The sequence below is a fragment of the Saccostrea echinata genome, unplaced genomic scaffold, assembly GCF_033153115.1.
Source record: "Saccostrea echinata isolate AGI-Se365-2 ecotype Australia unplaced genomic scaffold, CSIRO_AGI_Sech_v1 ptg000008l, whole genome shotgun sequence".
Lineage (NCBI taxonomy): Eukaryota > Metazoa > Mollusca > Bivalvia > Ostreida > Ostreidae > Saccostrea > Saccostrea echinata.
This window is the reverse complement of record NW_026889757.1, coordinates 12540035-12546072: the sequence shown is the minus strand read 5'-3', so window position 1 is coordinate 12546072 and position 6038 is coordinate 12540035. Positions and strand designations below refer to the sequence as shown.

General features: G+C 31.4%; 1 long non-coding RNA gene across 1 annotated transcript; it reads left to right on the top strand.

Moving 5' to 3' along the window:
• The first annotated feature begins 928 nt into the window (after window positions 1-928).
• Window positions 929-3358, top strand: LOC133181094 (uncharacterized). The gene is made up of 3 exons (XR_009720434.1): window positions 929-1076; window positions 2184-2248; window positions 2856-3358. It is a non-coding gene; the product is annotated as an uncharacterized LOC133181094 (long non-coding RNA).
• The last annotated feature ends 2680 nt before the right edge of the window (window positions 3359-6038 follow it).

Sequence of the window (6038 nt, the reverse complement as noted above, 5' to 3'; positions counted from 1 at the left end):
TTTTGATGACGTCACTTCCGGTCCGAAGATTTTTGCGATTTAGTGATTTTTGGAGGGTCAGTTTGTCCGCAGGTTTTCTAAGAAAGCACTAATCATAGGAACGTGAAACTTTTAGGGAAGACAGAGCAATATATGTAGATCTGTAATACGTAGTTAACTTTCACCGGAAGTGCCACACGCCCACACTCGCTATGGCCTGAAAAAAGTCGTATCGAAAGTTTCAAAATTTCGAACACTTTCTGTACGATATCTTTTTACTTAGAAATATTTTGTTAAAACATATATTACAAAATTTGTGCAGAGTTATAAGATCTTTTAAATGATATCTCGAAAAAAGGGCTGGCCCCTAAAATAAGGAATCTAAAGGGGTCAAAATATTTTTCTTGATATCTCAAAAAGTATTTAGAATTTGTAATACTTCAAAGAAGCAAAGTTGTTCAACATGACAAGTAGCAGCTTGCGAGATCATCAAAATGCGTCGAATGACGTCACTTCCGGCCAAACAGGAAGTAGTAGAAAAAAGCTTATTTTCACAGATATTGGTACAGTGCTGCTATCCCACAAGTTGACATGGGATGGGATTGGATAGGATTCAGGATTGAGGATTCACGATAGAAAGATATAGTAGTTAATCCAACCCTATCCTATCCTATCCTATCCTGTATCCTACAGCCTTCAGATTGGAGTAAATGTTAATTCATATTTCAAAATAAATTACAGAAACGCAAAAGGACATAGAACGTTTACAAAAGAAATATTTATAAAATCACAAAAGAAAATAAACATTTTTTTTTTCTTAACACATATTTATTCAATTACTTTCGAGTAATATGGCGTACGATCTAACCGTGAACGATCACCGGAAGAAGTTTCGCATGTAAACAAAGCAGAGATCGGACATCAAAAGATCGTATTTCTTCAGCATGTTTGGATGATTAACTCGATTCCTACCCGTGTTACAGTTCAAATAACATGTTTCTCTGTTAAACGTGCTCTGTTTGTCTGGATAATTCCACTTGAACCGTCAGCGGCGGACTATAACAGATCATAATCGCAGTTGTTTGGTGCAAGACCATGTAAGTATACTACACACTGTAAATGTGTGCATGTTTATACATATCTCTCCCTTTAGGCAATGTTTTAATGACTTGAACTATTAAAATTTTATTCTATTGTAATATACACAGAAATCGGATGCGGAAAAAAGAGGTTGTGTAGAAAGGGGACGGGTAGGGGGGTTAAATACTTTGTCACATGATCAGATGTATTACACCTTTTTTTAGTTTGTTATTGCTATAAAATCATTTCCCTACTGTGGTTAAAAAATATTTTTTCTTATCTGATTGCAATTTAGAATAATTAATGCAGAATCATCATGATCATTTCTTATGCTACTGTCAGGTCTGGTACAATCACTAGATTTAGCTATGTAGCTTGAATTACCTACATAGCTTTATTTACCTACCTGAAGTAGCTTTATTTAGCTACTAAATCAAACTTATTTCTTAAATAAGAATTTTTCCCAGAAAGTGCAGAAAATTGCACTTTGATGCAGTGATAATTTTAAACTTTGAACTCATCTGAAAACAATTCCTGAAAAAATCACTCTTGGAGATGTGTCTTTTTTTGCACAATTGCAATCAAAGTTCTAAAAGTTTTGGGGCTATATACAACAGTTAATTTGTGACCTAACAGTTACTTCTTGAGTGTAATAACAAAGAAAACCAGTTTTGGTTAACATGAGCACAATGTGAAGTAATCATACTTATCCAGCCTCATCGCGCACAAGGAGTGTACAGTTACTCAAACAATGGGAATACATATTTTCCTTAAAGTGATAAAACGCAGCAATGTTAAAACTATCTCTGCTTTAGATTGCTTTTTAAATGATACCTAGAATAAATATTAGTTGATATTTTCTTGCGACTTTTTGTCTTTTTAAAATAAAAAGCAAAATTGTGAAAAGTTGCCTTGAAATAGCTAAATAAAGCTACCTGAGGTAGGTAAATAAAGCTACGGTAAGTAATTTTAGCTACGTAGCTAAATGTACTGATTGTACTGGACCTGACTGTATATAATAAGCTCACTCAGCACTTGCATGTACATTGTATGTATGACCTATTGTGAGTTGAACATAAAACATGTAACATAAATTAATCATTTATTATTCTTCTTCATTCTAGAGAATGGTACCCAGTTTTGCCTGCCCTCATCAGTCATCACAATATAAAGGATTTTACATTTAGAAGTAGGTATGATTAGATTATTTTTCTTTGTGTGTTTATGTGTGTATCATTAAAATACATATAAATCATTATCTAAGTTGAGATGAAGTGTCTGCAGATTTTATGAATAAGTGATTTTCTTCTTTTTAAAATGTTGACAGTAAAACTGAAATTAAAATATAATTGTTCTGGTCATCATGGTCATGTTATATGTGTTTTCTTTTTTTATATTCAAATTTTGAGCAAAAATGAAAAGAAATTAACAAACAACATATTTAATAGATTAATACAAGCAGAAAATAGAGAGGAAAAAAACATCCAAAGATGTACTCATACTAGTTAGCAAGTCGATGAGATGAAATGAATTATAATCTACAAGTAAATTATGTAAGTTATGATTGTTTAATTAAGATATGAGTTACGACTATGAAGTTGCAGTATAAGATTTGATTTTGCTTGATTTCTTTAAAATTAATGCATTACTCTGGGAGAGAAAAAGGTGAAATTAATCAAAGACAATTGTACTTGAAATGAGAAAGATAATCACAATCAAATACAGTTTTAATGTATAATGTATATGACAAAATTTACAATCTACATGCATATAATGGTGTGTGTTTTTTTCTTCAGGACAATCCTGCAAATTTGCAGCTGTAGAAATTGCACTTCATCTCATCTGCTGCTGGAATAAATAATGAGAGATTTTCAAACCAGTGTCCAAGAGCCCCCTAGAGTCTGAAATGAAGGTGTTCTTTACTAAGGAGATCAGTGTGTGATGTATTTGTTTTCTGTGCATTGACGACATTTGTGAAACTGTTCGGTTACTTTATGACCATCTCTCTGACAACTACTTTGACATTTGAAATTCAATTTGAGCAACGGACAAGTAGACCAAATAATATGTATGTAAAACATTATACAATTGTAATAAGACATTGATAAACTTCAATTTAAACAAACTAGATGTACATGTATCTTTGAGCTTGGCATTGAAATACATGTATACTTTACATGAACACTTTTAATGAATTTGTCTCTTGATAATGAACATTCAATTGTTATACATTGTAAATATAAATTGTAGATAATATGTATTTGGTCCAATATATATAATTATATTTATATTCACTGAAAACAGGAATTACCCTGAATAAATATTGTGAACTTGTTTAATTATTTTTATTCCTCATTTAGACACTGAATAAAATTCAAGATCAAATGTCAAGGTCAAAAACAAGATTTACTTAAATTTGGGCTACAAATACTGTAACAACTGTGGACTCTTATGCATGTTTTATAAGATCTAAGGAATATGTGTGAGCTGACTACAAAAATTATTGCTGTCACCCTGTCTGACTATGAAGATTTAGGAAAATGTTTTCTGTTAAACATAAATTGATTAAATTCTCACACATAAATATTTTTTTTTTTTAATTAAGATACACTTGTACGGCACTGAACTGACCATAAATTGAGAACAAACTGAAGCGAAATAAGAAATTTTAACATTTTGAATATCTTGATTTTTATTTAGCAAACATGATGAAAATGTTGCATGTTTGTAAAATATTCACATACAAACAAATGATGAACTGAACATTTCAAACAAGAATAACTTTAATAATAAATATAAAACAAATTTTTATCATACATTTAAAATTGAATATAATAAGACAATTTAACTTATTTAATAAATGAAAGTCAACATATTCTAGATCTAAATTTTGACTTGTCTGTTCTCGGTTTATGGTCTTGTCATATCTTGAAGTTCTTATTTAGATTTACGTCAAAAGTAAAATCTAATATACAGTTGATATACTCAGTAGGTGCAGTTAGATCTATATGTTATTTTCATGATGCCCAGTTAAGGGAAAAGTAAAGTTTTGCATAAATTTTATATGAACAGATGAAACATACACTTGTTAAAACATCAAACAAATTCTACTTTTTTCATTATTTAGTATGTGTAGACATGATAGGGAAATTGTTTCTTCAATGGGTACGGTTATAATTCAGTGTACCTACCCCGCATGAAAGATTTGGTATTCGTGGTCTGATTCTTATAAAGAGTTTAAATTTTCTTCCTTTTGTCTACTTTGTCATAACATTAGAAAAGTATCTGCAATCTTTATTGTTTCCCCCTTTTTCTCTCTCTAATTTTAACTCCATTTACTTTTCATAGAAAACAAATTAGAAAAGAAATCACAAATACCTTGACGTCTCCCGATCATTGTTAGTATGTAAAATTAAACACAAATAAAGTTTAATTATATTTTTTTCTTCAATTTTTCTGAAGTTCCAATTTCTTCACATGTTCGCTAGATCAATACTTGCCTACGTTTTATTACAATCCTTTTGTTTACATTTTAACTGGTTACTTGCAAATTAATCCGTGAGAGGTGTCGGAAATTAATGGATGTCGATCTCAATTATTTTTTCTCCATGAAAATTTATAACATTTAAATTAATAACATAACTGTAACTGATTTTTATTTGATGGTCATTTTATATTTTTTTTTTTCGTTTTGTCAAATTAACTCTTTAATATTAAAAAAAAGTGAGAGCAGCAGGATAGGATAAGATAGGATTAGACTGAAATCACAGGATAGGATTGTGGATGCAGGATTCATGATAGGATAGGATAGGATTGTCAACTTGTAGGATAGCAGCACTGTATTGAATTGAATTATGCATGTCACAGAGGACGTCTGATTGTATTTCCTGTCGAGTATCGTCTCTTTTTTCAACTTCCGGCTAAACCGGAAGTAACTATAAATGACGTATTTCTGCAGATATCAACATAAAAGCAAATGATTGAATTCAACCAAGACTTTTGACCCAATTTTCTGTCGATTGGGGTCACTTCCGGTCATACCGGAAGTAGTTGCTTTATTTAAAGAAAATCAGCATAAAAATCATAAAAAACTAAATACAGATCGACATAATTTTTGGTCTGGAGGCCTTCTTTTTAACGAATACTTTACTTTCATTTATCCATCTTACAAGCAGTGCTTCTGAAAATCGGACGGAAGACCTACTCGTTGCTTTGCAACGAGCTTTGCTCTAGTTATTCTTATTATTATTTTTTTGACTTTCTAATTTTGTGCACGCGATTTCTCAGAGACTATTGAGTGGATTGGGATGAAATTTGCAGGGAAAATGTGTCGTAGGCTGAAGTTATTTTATCCGGGAGCAAATTCCAAAAATCACATCCGGTGCCAAGTTATGGACCATTTCCTGATTTTAAAATGAAATTTTGTCCAGGGATAATCTCAAGAACGGCTAAAGATATCAATGTAAAACTTTCAGGAATAATAGATCGTGATAAAGACTTGCCGGGAAGCTTATTTTTGTACGCCGTCGGCACTTCCTGTCGCTACAGGAAGTGGCTTTCAAAAATCGATTTTTTCAATTTTTTTGTTTTTAAATATTTTTCTGCGATATTAGTAGGGATAATAAAGCGTCTTATTGGATTACTAAATATATAATTTGTTTTAATGTTGATTCAAACATACTCTAGGAATTCGCTTTTTTCGTTTTAAGTCACTTTCTAATTTTGTGCACGCGATTTCTCAAAGACCATTGAATGGATTTACATGAACTTTTCAGGAATAGTGTGTTGTAAAATGAACTTGATCTATCTGAGAGAAAATTTGGAAATTTACTTCCGGTGCCAAGTTACAGACCATTTTCTGATTTCAAAATGACATTTTGTCCGCGGATAATCTCAAGAACGACAAGAGATATCAATGTCAAACTTTCAGGGATTATAGCTCGTGATAGATACTAGCCGGGTCGCTACTTTTTGTTCGT